Source organism: Dama dama, chromosome 18, assembly GCF_033118175.1.
Source record: "Dama dama isolate Ldn47 chromosome 18, ASM3311817v1, whole genome shotgun sequence".
Taxonomy (NCBI): Eukaryota; Metazoa; Chordata; class Mammalia; order Artiodactyla; family Cervidae; genus Dama; species Dama dama.
The window spans coordinates 22,694,988-22,708,358 of NC_083698.1; the positions used below are offsets into that span (position 1 = coordinate 22,694,988).

The 13,371-nt window shown below is 37.8% G+C and overlaps 1 protein-coding gene across 1 annotated transcript in view; it reads right to left on the reverse strand.

Annotated features, from left to right (window-relative positions):
- MEOX2 (mesenchyme homeobox 2) overlaps positions 1–13,371 on the reverse strand; it is a 70,029-nt gene that overhangs the window by 40,719 nt on the left and 15,939 nt on the right. The window lies entirely within an intron of this gene.

A 13,371-nucleotide genomic window follows, 5' to 3' on the forward strand; every position in this document is an offset into this window, starting at 1 on the left:
CAGTTTTCTCAATTCCGGGTTCAAAACCCTTAAAGGATTGTGATTCGGTTTTTTCTTCATCCCACACAACCCACTAGTCACATGCTTTGTGTAATTTTCCTCTGAGAAGGCAAATAACACCTGAGTCAGGTTTGGCATTTCACACTGATTACCACAACAACCAATTAGCCTAACACACTGGATAAGTATCTGAATTTGCTTTTACTCTGCCTATAAAACCATGTTCCTGTTTTGTCAAGGTGGGGATCATGTGTTCAAATTGTACATCATATGTTCAAATGACACTGATCTCAGTACTCTATCCCAAGAACATTTTAAACTAGTTCCGTCTCTTGTGGATGCAATTATTCATAAGACATTTGCTGAATGCTTCCTATGTGCCAGTAATTATGCTGGGCACAGTAGAGGACACGAAGATGAGTAAAAATTCTCCCTGCCCCTGAGGAGCTCACAGCACTGGGGAGGGCTGGGCCGCAGAGGGTGGAGAGAGAGAGAGAGAGGGAGAGGGAGAAAAAAAAAAACAAACCAACATGGATGCCAATATACTCTTCTTCGTACTTTCTTGTAGTTATAAACTTTGAAACACAAAATCGATCATTCTGAAAAAAATAAGACAATACAGTGAAGGGGGTAGGGCATAGGTATTCCCACAGTGGTTTGAAAAGAGAAGAGAAGCATTCAGTCTGTTTGATTTTAGTTAAGCGGGAACCCATAGAAGGCAGAGGTGAGCCAAATTTGGAAATGAAGAAGAGTTTGCCTAAAGAGAAACCGAGCATTACATTAAGATCAGAGTGGACAAAGGACCTAGAAGGAGGGCGCTGAATGTGCCAGGAACACCAACTACCTCCAAGTGCGAGAAATGAGTATGTGAGGAAAGAGGGGATTTGAGGCCAGGGCCTGTGAGAGACTTTAATTTTCATGCTGAGTGTTTTCCCTTAATGAAAGCCATTAGTGGTTTTAAAACAATGGGAGTAAAAGATTTGTTTTGAATGTCTAATTTTGGTATTTATGAATGAAATATGACATGCACATCCTCTTTGTGTGTGTATGCATGTGCGCTCAGTCATGTCTGATGCTTTGCAACCATATGAACTATAGCCCACCAGGTTCCTCTGTCCATAGGATTTTCCAGGCAAGGATACTGGAGTGGATTGCAGTTTCCTGCTCCAGGGGATCTTCCTGACCCAGGGATTGAGCCCACATCTGTGAAAATCTTCATGCTCCTGTTCAGAGCAATTAAAATCAGGGATGATTTAATACACCACCATTAATAGTAGTGTGTGGTAGGCACTGAACAAAAACCAATCAATTAATTTTAGCATGAATGTGGTGATCAAAGATGGTAAGTTATCGTCTCTGGTAAAATTCCAATACAATACCATTTCTAATCACTAAAAAAGAGAAATTCTTTAAGAATATAATGTAATTTTACACATTCTTGATGTTGATATAATAGTAATGGCTACCCTTAAGTTGTGCTTATTAAGTACCAGGCTGTATTCTAAGCACCTACATTTATTGATTTAATTAATCCTTCTTTTCAAGAACAAAGAAACTGAGGCACAGAGAACTCCAATAACACATGCAAGGTCACATGGCCAACAAGGCCAAAGCTAGGGTTTAATCCTGATGATTCTTCCTCCAGATTCTGTGCATTTAGCCATTGTACAAGACAATCATGTCCAAACACTCCATTTTGAACCCATATCAAAGGAGGTCCTATTGAAAGAAATGCAAAATGAGGGGAAAAAAAACACATGAGCAACATTTAATGATGTAAACCTTTCCCATATAAATCTCCAAAGCCAAACAGTTTCAAAATTGTCAAGGTTTTCAATTACAGAGGACCACATTATTAATAAACTGACATGATTACTAGGTAATTTTGCTGCCCCAACATAAGGCCACTAGACATTAACAAGCATGTCTTGGGAAGAAGGAATGATCTAGAATCCATCCACTGATAAACTCAGCAGGTTTTCAGTCTTAGATTCTGCCAACAAGGGACCTAAACAGGTTGCAAAATACTATGTTTAATAGTGTGATGTTTCAATCCTTGGATCAGGAAGATCCTCTGGAGGTGGAAATGGCAACCCACTCCAGTATCCTTGCCTGGGAAATCCCATGGACAGAAGCCTGGTGGGCTATAGTGCAAAGGGTTGCAAAGTCAGTCACGACTGAGTGACTAAGTGTGCATGTATGCGTGCATTTACTATTAAGTATGATGATAGGATATTGGGCTTTCACTTTGAATATAGAGGCATCTCAGCAATGGATTCATTTTCTTTTGACTTTTTCTGAAAATTTGTTTTCAAATGCAGTTATGCTTTTTTTTTTTCTTTATAACTGCTTAAAAGAAACTATGGTAGGTGAAACTAGTTGTAACAGGGTATTCTTAGGATGGCTCTTTAGAACCTTGCCATTCATTGTAAACTCCTATGGAATTACTCATGTTCCCCAAATACTCTAAGTAATTTACAATATTTCCAACAAAATGTATGTGGCATAAAAGCATGGAACTTATGTTGTGACATCTTTTGTAAACACCAGTCATGTAAGCAGAACTATTCTCAGCCAAAAGAAGTAGCTCCTATTTGGAAGGCAGCACTGACAACTCCTCTTTGGAAAAGAAAATATATACTGTGAGTATAAACTGTATCATGGCCTGTATAAAAAGTTAAATAAACATATTGTTTAATATAATAAGATATCCTAAAAAAACTCCTAAGCCATTGTAGTGTTTTATTAAATTAACAAAAATTTTGAGATTACTGATTCACAGTCAGGCATAAATAACACTAGGAAATTCCATGTACTCTTTACCCAGTTTTACCAAATGGTAATCTTGCAAAAGTAGAGCACAGAATCACAATGAGGATGTTGGCACTGAAACAATCAAGATTCAGAATATTTCCGTCTCGCATATTACTCTTTTGCAGCCACACCCAGTGCTCTCTGGCTCCATCCCCTCTTTATTTCTAGCAAACACAAATCTGGCCACCTGCTGCAAAGAGCTGACTTATTGAAAAAGACCCTGATGAGGAGAAAGACTGATGGCAGGAGGAGAAAGGGGAGACAGAGGAGGAGATGGTTAGATGGCATCACTAACTCAATGAATATGTGTTTGAGCAAGCTCCAGGAGATGGGTGAAAGACAGGGAAGCCTTGTGAGCTGTAATCCACGGGATCCAAAGAGGTGGACACCACTTAGTGACTAAACAACAAATCTGCTCTATTTCTATAAATGTGCCTTTCAAGTATATTATATAAATGAAATAATACAACATATAACCTTTGGGATTGACTGTTTCATTCACCATCATTCTCTGTAGATTTATCCAACTAGGTGAAATTCATCAATACCTCCTCTTTAAGTGCCAACCCTTTTAATAGCGGCTTTCACAGAGCAAAAGTTATTCCGCTTGAGTACAGCAGTTGCTGTACTGAAATATTTTGCTCAGGGAGGTTACCTCTTTTATGGACCTTTGCCCAGAAACAACAGACTTTTGTCAGAGCTTTTTTTTCGTTTGCGTTTGCTGGTGTTTTGAGATTGCTGTCTTCTTCAACTCCATACCTGGGACATAGAAGGCAAATGCCAACTCAGGGACCTGACTACCATCTCATTTCTTGGTGTCAAAGTCTCTTGCCATTCTGCCTTCCTTTCTCTACCTTTCAGAATCTTCTTAGGTTTGTTTTTATCTAGAGTCCTGTATTTTCAGCTGTACTTAATGGAATGAATTGACAAAAGTACATCCAGTATATCTTTCTGGAAAGAAGCCCCCAAATTTACTTTTAATCTATAAACTTATTTAGAAACTATGTATGCAATGTTATTTTAAATTGTGAGTGGTATAGAAACCATAACATTGCGTCTTTTCTGCCAGCAATTTCCATGTGTTTATTTTCAAGTATAGGGATTAGTAGTAGGAGAAAAGGAAAGGAGCTCTTACTCTCCTGCGTGGAATACAGATTTCATACTTACGTCTGTTAGCTGTCAAAGGATGAATAATGTCTAGCTCAGAATTTTTAATTCAGAGTAAAGCGAATCAAGCTTATTTATTTTTAAAAGTTTCGTGCAGTTTAGGTCCTGCATTCTCTTTCTACAGTTGATTCAGCTATTTATTTTATTCTTTTATCAAATACTTAGAAGCTCTGTGTCAGACACTATGCTGTACACTTGGAGCTCATGGCTCCATCTCTGCCATTAAGGTTAGGGATATGGGTTAATACATAATTTTAATGCAAATAATTCATTCAAAAATAAAGGGTGCACAATAAGGTACAAGACTATTGAGAGGAAGGGAGTAAATACTGTTTCTAGGCTGAGTTAAGGATGACTTGAAGGAGGAAGTGACTTCTGGGGTGAGTCCTAAAGAATGAGTGGAATTTCTGTAGATGTAGAAATAAGAGTATTTCAGACAAAGAAAACAGCAGGAGCCAAAGGTTACAAACAAAAAGGAGCACAGAATACCCTTCCCTTCCGAAAGCAATGCTCTTCTGGGACTGAAGCCTAGCACATGGAGATTGCTGCAGTGATGATGAGAAAACATTGGCAAGACAGTGTGGGCTGGAAGTGTATTATATTAACTTGAGGGTTGTAATCAGGGCAGGATTAGGTGGCTGTGCCTTTTGAGCAAGAACCTGACCTTATTCTTTAGATTCTCCTCATCCTTCTGGCCCTACCCTTGTGCCCCAAGGATTTCTCAATTTAGGCACTGGTGACCTTTGGACCAGGTAATTCTTTGTGTGGGCACTGTCCTATGCATTGGGAGATGTTTAGTAGTATCCTTGGCTGCTAATAGATACCAATAACATTTCACCTTCCTTCCAGTTGTGACAACTATATTTCTCTCTGTATTGCCAACTGACTCCTTGAGGACAAAAATGAGCCTGGTTTGAAAACAACTAATCCTATTTTAAAGTTCTAGCACCATGCCTGATACATTGTCAGTGCTCACTGAAGAATATTTAAATCAATGTTCATATTTGCCTGTAAAAAATCAGTAAGGAAATATTGGGATAAACTGGAAAGGGATTCTTGTTAGATACAGGTGAAAAAAAACAGCATTTTTAAACTAAGAAATTAGGTAAAGGAAAATATAAGCAGTTGCTCACAATGTAAAATTGATAGCCTTTGTTAACTAATACAGGAATGATTTTCCTACTATTAAGTGGTTAATCTTCTTTCCTTATCAGATTTTCATAATCTCTAGCTGAGATCTTGGAGCTAAGCTATTAGCATGATTTGAGAGAGGAATATTCAAATTATTTCACTTTTAATTGATGAGTACATTAACACATTTATTAAATTGACTTGGTCAAATAGGCACCTACATAATATATTTGGGACCTGGGGCTCTAGACTTTTCCCTTTAAAATCAACCACGTGCTCAACTGCTCAGCTGTATCCAACTCTTTGTGACCCCATGGACTGTAGCCCAACAGGTTCCCCTGTCCATAGGATTTCCCAGGCAAGAATACTGGGTTGGGTTGCCATTTCCTTCTCCAGAGGATCTTCCTGATCCAAGGATCAAACCCCTGTCTCTTGAATCCCCTGCACCAGCAGGCGGATTCTTTACCACTGAGCCACCTTGGAAGCCCCTCCCCCCCTTTTTAAAGAAGTATAGCACTTTGCCAATGGGAGGCACTCAAAATGCACATTATAAATGACCAAACGACTGAACAACTCAGGGAGATGAATCAATCATCCTAAAAATATGATCAAACATTTCAAAGTGGCTTCCTTAAAAGGGTTTTCCATTTATGGCTGAGCAAACACACATGGTTCCCTGTGTAACATAGAATGCATTTACTATATGGCTGCCAATGATTAGGGCAGTGCTCTATAGCCACAGAAGTTGTTCTCTAAAAGAAGCTAATGTCACAAAATCTGAGCTTGTGGTTTTGGCATTATTAGCACTCTATCTGCTTGAGCTAATTGACAAATTTTACAGTAACAGATGATGACTGACTGGGGTAGCAGATATAGGTGCTACTACCACCATAATTATATTTAATCATATAATATGAGATAGCATTATGCAATGGAAAGAATCACATTCAATGAGGCAAAATCAAATAATCTTGTAGTTAGAACTTTGCATAGTTAACCATTCCATATTTATTTTAGGCAAAACAATCCTTACACCCTGGAATCAAAAAGGATAGGATGACTGCTCCTCCACACTAAACTTCAGTAGTCTTTTTTTTGGTGTTGACTAAGTAAATCTGGAGTGGAAAATCAACACCGCTACTGCTATTTGCCTTTTGGATTATTTTTGAAAAGGAAAAATAAAGTCAACCAAAGACTATTATTTAGAAAATTCTATATTTAGCAACTTTGAGGTTTTCAAGGAAGAGTGCCATATTAATACATAATACTTGTTCCTTAAGGAAAGGCTTGACTTTTAGTGTTCTTCAGTTCTCCAGTTTCTTAAATTAAAAGCAATTAAGCAGATATGGAAAGAAATCTTGAATCAACTCTATAATCGGTAAGGGGCTATATTAGATGGTTCCTATAGCATGAGGAGAATATCAGCTGTACAATATTCCAATGAGAGTTTAACTGTCAGCAGAATAGAACTTGAGAATGATACTGGATTCAAAATAAAGGAGTAAAGATAGGATTGGAAATTAAACATATTTTGCAGTTGCCAGGCAATATAATTTTTCAAGGTTGAGTAATGCATTAATTCCCTATAGGAATAAGCAGACTTTTAGTTTCCATAGTCTTATAAGCCAAATTTTGATATTTTTGGCTTAGAACAATTGGAGCAAGCCCCCATTCCTTCAACATTTTTCCACATCCTCTTTATTATCCACACAGTGCAGGGACTGAGTATTTTTGGTAATTTATTTGTATTTCACCCTGAGATTTATAAAGAATGAAATGACTCCAAGAGATTTATGATTTAATGTCCTGCATATGAAAATACACAGTTCCATTAAACTAATCAATGATTCCCATAATTAGAAAGTAATAGCCTAAAAGACACTGAATTCTTCACCTTCTGGAGGTCAAAGTCTAAGGTATTATCAATACTACAGGAGTAAAAGCCCTAGAATTAAAAGGCCTCTATACCTTCTTATCAAATAATTGAGAAATATAAATTACTCATGCCTTGGACATACTCACACAGTGTTCATTTCCACATTTATAAATAACCAAAGCTAAACCTGTGGATAGAAAATCAACTTTCCTATTGCAATTCCCAATGACTGAGGTTGCACAGAGTATAGTGGTATGGCACTTTTTCATAGCTAGAAACTGTATTTTGTTTAAAAGTATCAGGACTCTCTGAAAACCAATGTAACTTTAAATTTATTGATAATAAGGTGGTAAGTAGAAAGATTCAATTTTAAAAACAATGAAATGAAAGAAGAACTCTCATCTTGGGGCCAAATCTGTTTGATGTCAATCAAGAGAAATTTCTACAGTAACCTTAAAAGTACCTGATTGGCATAGCACTAGATTTATTTCTAAAAGGTAAAATAAATGTGCAAGTTTTCTGGAGGCAGAGCCATTATAAATAATTACACAGTGTGGGCATCCTTAAATTAGTCACAGATTAGTGGAAGGCAGGCAGTGAGAAGAGTGAGAAGCCTGAGCAAGGGCACAATTTCAGTCACTGGGCTATTGGCACACACAAAACAACTCACTGTCTTGATATGCACAGTTACACTATTGGTCCTTTCAACATCATCTATTTGAAATCTATGTATGTATTTATACATATGTATGCATCTACCTATCTATCTATCACCTCAGTTAAGAGGTTTCTCAACCTTGAGATAAAGTTTTTAGTTCAAACAAAAAAATGTAAACTGGATCAAGTGTGTCTTGCTTCTTCTTTTTTTCTTTTTCAGTATTATAATTGCAAAAACAAATATCATCCACAGCAATTTGTGCTCACAGAGCTACATATACATGACACGTTAAGAGGAATTTGCTGTTACTGGGGTTTCCCTGGTGGTCCAGTTGTTATGAATTCACTTTGCCATGCAGAGGACGAGGGTTTGATCCCCAGTTGGGGATCTAATATCCCACATGCCGTGGGCGACTGAGTCCACGTCCTAACTACTAAGCCCATGTGCCACAGCTAGAGAGCCCCTGCTGCAGTGAAAGATCTGGCAGCACTCAGCAAAGATCACATGTGATACAACTAAGACCCTATGCAGCCAAATACACAAATACTGTTTTCTAAAAGAGAGAAATTTGCTGTTCCTGAGACAAACAAATTTCTTGATTATAAATAATGAACACAAAATATAAGGAAAATAGCAATGTATAACCCTTTCATCCTAAAAGAGCTCAGTCCTGGGTGTTCATTGGAAGGACTGATGCTGAAGCTGAAACTCCAATACTTTGGCCACCTCATGCGAAGAGTTGACTCATCGGAAAAGACCCTGATGCTGGGAGGGATTGGGGGCAGGAGGAGAAGGGGACAACAGAGGATGAGATGGCTGGATGGCATCACTGACTCAATGGGCATGAGTAAACTCCAGGAGTTGGTGATGGACAGGGAGGCCTGGCATGCTGCGATTCATGGGGTCGCAAAGAGTCGGACACGACTGAGCGACTGAACTGAACTGAACTGAACCCTTTCAAATTTAATCTGTAAATACACTTGGGTTTTCTTATCTCCTTTGTATTTTATTTACTTTTTGGTCTCTCTACAGAGCTCTAAAATTTTGCTTCTTTTGTTCTGCCTCTCATTTGATTTCGTATTTTCCTAGTGACTTCCTTGTTAGACTACATGTGCATTTACTTTAAAGAAACCCATTTATTTTGACTGCGATAAACAAGAATAAAATACAGGTCTGGATTTCTCTGAAATTAAACAAGCAAGCAAGCAAACAGAAAAGCCCTCACTGATGGATGCTTGATGTTTACTCTTTAACCAAGACCCTGACTTTCTAATATACATTCTTACACAAGGATCAATTGCCGTTTGATTTAAAGTAGAAAATGAAATAGTCTAAAGAAAAAATAACAATGGGGCTAATTTAGCTAAGGGTCATGGGCCTCCAGATTCCTCGATTTTCCTCTTCTAATTTCCTAAGTTTCCACAATTCAGGCTTTCAACTTAAGAAGTTTTCAAGGGCCTTACAGAGTTTATTTTTGGCTTCATCTCTGCACTTCTGCTGAACATCAGGTCTGAAGTTTGTTTGAATTCCTGCTCTGTGGAGACCTGCTGGACTTTCTAGCAGGTGTGAAGACCCCATGGCTCCTTCTGTTGCATCTCATTTCCACTTATTAAATACTTTATCTTGGAGGATGAAGCAAAAGTGACTTTCGTGTTTCCTGGCAGTCTTCTGTTTCAAAGAACTTAATAGTGATTTGTTTATTTCAGAGGAAATGGAGACCAGTCAGTGATGACAGATTTATTAGTTAAGTGGACATCACACACAAAAAATCCTTTTCTTACAGTTCAGGCTTTCTTCTAAGTACACTCTGAATGTTGAAGACAATGTCATACATTTTGGCAAATCAAACCCATGTGATTCAATAATAGGCAAATTTGTGAACTGATATGACTTCTTCCACATACATTTCCAGAATAACTTAGAGAAAAGAAAATGAGCAAACAAAGCTAATATTACCCTAAACTAAGAGGAAAAAAAAGCACCCTGATGAATTGGTAACACTGAATATGTTTTGGAAGATAACTAAAGGAATATTAAAGCAAAATGTGATGAAATAGAAGAATTCAAATAAGATGTCTGGAACTGAGAAAGAGTACTTGAAACACTGGGAAAGCCTTAAACCCAGATCAGGAAGTCAATTCAAGTATTAATAACACTATAGATTTAATTCTTACATTAACCATTGATAAAATATATATTAATGTTTAAATTTTCAGGGTAAATATGAAGAATAGGCATCAACTTCAGAATGGCCCAAATTGTTCCTCTTCCATGAATGACCAATTTTACCAGGAAATAAATGTCAAGTAAGGCAGATACTGGGATCCCATTGATGGAAATTCTATTCCTTCTAGATTCAAGTAAAAGAAATCAGCTAACTAACACATAGTATTTATTCAAAACAAAAATAGACAGTGGTAATTAAATGATAATATTGCCAGTCTGGGGAAGATTACAGCAATAAGAAAAAGTTCCTAAGTTGAAAGTTGTTAGCCCCAGCTCTGCATACATTATTTTAGGGGTGCCACTTTCTGAGCCTCAATTTTCTCATCTTTGCTCACAAAGGTCTGTAGTCAAAACTCTGGCTTTTCCAGTCATCATGTATGGATGTGAGAGTCAGACCATAACAGAGGCTGAAGAATCAATGCTTTCAAACTGTGGTGCTGGAGGAGACCTTGGAGAGTCTCTTGGACAGCAAGGAGATCAAACCAGTCAATCTTAAAGGAAATCAAGCCTAAATATTCATTGAAAGGACTGATGCGGAAACTCCAATAACTTCGCCACCTGATGCAAAGAACTGGCTCTTTGGAAAAGATCCCAATGCTGGGAAAGGTTGAGGACAGAAGAAGGTGACAACAGAGGATGAGATGGTTGGATGGCATCATTGACTCAATGGACATGAGTTTGAACAAACTCTGAGTGATGGTGAAGGATAGGGAAGCCTGGCGTGCTGCAGTCCATGGGGTCACAAAGAATCAGACACAACTAAGAAACCAAACAACAAGAAGACTGAAAGGATGATTTTGATAAATTCTATAATCCCTTCCAAGTCTAACATTCTGTGAAGTTACTTGAATACGGTCTGCAGGGAAGTCTTATGAGCTTTCAAGATAAAGATGGAGAGAAATGCCAAGAAGGCCAAGGAAGGACTAAAAGGCATTTCACATGTTCACAATATTCTACTAAAATGAGCCTTTGAAATATGGGAGAACTAACAGCATCACAGTCTTACCTAAAAATGTACTCCACAGTGTCCTCCCAGGACTTAATCCTTTCTTGCCTTATCAAGGTAACATCAATATCCTGCCAAATATACTCCCAAATATATAGTTAGCCAGCTAGCAAAATCTTTTACCTTTCACTGTGATTTTATCAAACAACGTCCTGGGAATAAAATTTTTGAATTATAAAATTCAGCTATCTATAATAAATTACTATCTCTTGGTGCATAAAACAAAGGAATCCTTGAATCATAAAAATTAAGGATTTGGTTAAGAATGCCCTAGGGGCAGATTTTGTGCATGATCCCAGGGTTCCAAAACCTGCTCTGCATTTCACAGCTCATTATTCATATTTTTCTCCCAGGATGATTTGATCCAAGTCATTGTTTAATAGATTTTCTTGTGCTCATAACTTCAGAAGGGAGAAGGAAGAAGGGAGAGGAACAAGGCCGGTTCATACATTTTCTGAAACCTTCCTGGACTTCTCCAAATATTTTCATCATCTTTGCTACACTATTATTTCTTCTATCATATTGTTGCATCTGGTTGTTTCCATCTTTGCCTTCCATGCTATGTTGTGGACCCTTCCAGAAACCTCCAGGTGCTCTATGCATCCGAGTGTACCCACAGCACAGAACTAAGTTCCTAGCACAGAGTACCCATTTAGCAAATTATGGCTGAGTTTGTGAATTATGAGGCTACTGAAATACCTAAGGCATTGTGTGTGTCCTGTATATTTCTGGGACCAGGGGGAGGATAGGCTATAATTTGATAATAATTACCACTTATTGTGTGTCTCTGTGGTGCACTCGGTTATCATGTTCAGCTGTTAACTGAAAGATTGGTGGTCTGAGCCCACCCAGGGATGCATCTCACCTTTTTGGGGTCCCCCGGTGGCTCTGCAGTAAAGAATCTGCCTGCTAATGCAGGAGAACCAGGTTCTATCCCTGGGTAGGGAAGATTCCCTGGAAGTGAAAATAGCAACCCACTCTAGTGTTCTTGCCTGGAGAATCCCATGGACAGAGGAACCCGGCAGGCTACAGTTCATGGAGTGGCAAAAAAGTAGGACATGACTTAGTGACTAAACAACAACAATACCATTTATTCAGTCATCCTCTGAGTCATTTTTTTTTAAGTAATTCAGCTTTATCTAAAATACTAATACAGCTTCCTTAACAGGCAGTCGAAAATGAATTGTAATTCTATCAGAAAAGGTAAAATGAGAATTTTTTGCATTTTGTTTTATAAGAAGGGTAGAGAACATATGAAAGTATTTATGTCTGACCTGAGACAGATATGAGACACAGACTGAGGCACAGCCACCCCGTGAAGAAAGTCCCTTTTTCTGCCTGTGACTCTTGTATAAGGCAGTCTCTCTCTCATTCTGCACCTCTTTAGGTCACAGTTAAATTGTGGAACCTCTTTATTCCACTCACTTTGAATAACATATTTAAATTTTCTATTGGTTTAGTTTGACTTTCTCACAACTTGAGTTTTCAAGGTAAAACCATCCAACTTGGAAGTCACCTATTTCTACTGTGTACTAACATCCATTCAACTACCTTATTGCATTTAACTAGCATACTTTAATTAGAGATGTTTTATAAAAAAAAAATAAAGAGATGCTTTGCCTATGCAGACTACTTATTCTAACTGGTTTTTATAAAAAATATAACCCATCATTACTGTGTCCATGGCAAAAGCACACTGTTTTTCAAACTGGGGAAAAAAGTAAAAAAAGAAAAAAAATTACTATTAGTAATAGAGATTACCACATCCACACATTTACACACCAATGGCCACCAACATCTTATGAGCAAATTGTCAATATAAAAGCAAACTCATAAATTTTACTCACTGAAAATTACCAAAATGTTTTCCTTACTCGTCTTCTACACTGCCAATAAAACTTTATTACAAATTACATTTGGTCTGGCCTGATTCTGTTCCAAAACCTCTCAAAAAACAATGAGAGCTGCCTGGACACTTACATATGCTTGGCCCAGCACTGTAACGTGTGTGTTTGTGTTTTTGCGTTCCTAAGATGGTCTGAACACAATTGTTAAATGTTCTTCTATACTTTCCTACATGAGCATACACTCTCAACTCATAAATTCTAACGTGAAAGTACCCCGTGAGTATCTTGGCTTAATATGTAGTGTTAATATTGCCTTTTCTCCCACAGATCACTAGCAGTTCAAGTATCAATTAGTTACCAGTTAATCTCTGTTAAAAATGAATTCACTGATGAACAGTCCTGCTTTCCACATATTCAGAACTCTGCAGTTGGCAGCTTCATTGTGTAATGTATGGCTGCAGCCAAGCAGACCCAGATGGTTCACAGGACATCTGTGAGTCTCCCTATACTTCACTTTTCCTTGCATTTGCTCTTTTCAGACGCCAAGTTGAATACTTTATCCTCATTTTCTTCCCCCAAAGTTACAAGTCTTGTCTAATACGCAGTTTGTCAGCTACCTGACTTGAAATTCTGGAATTCATACCAG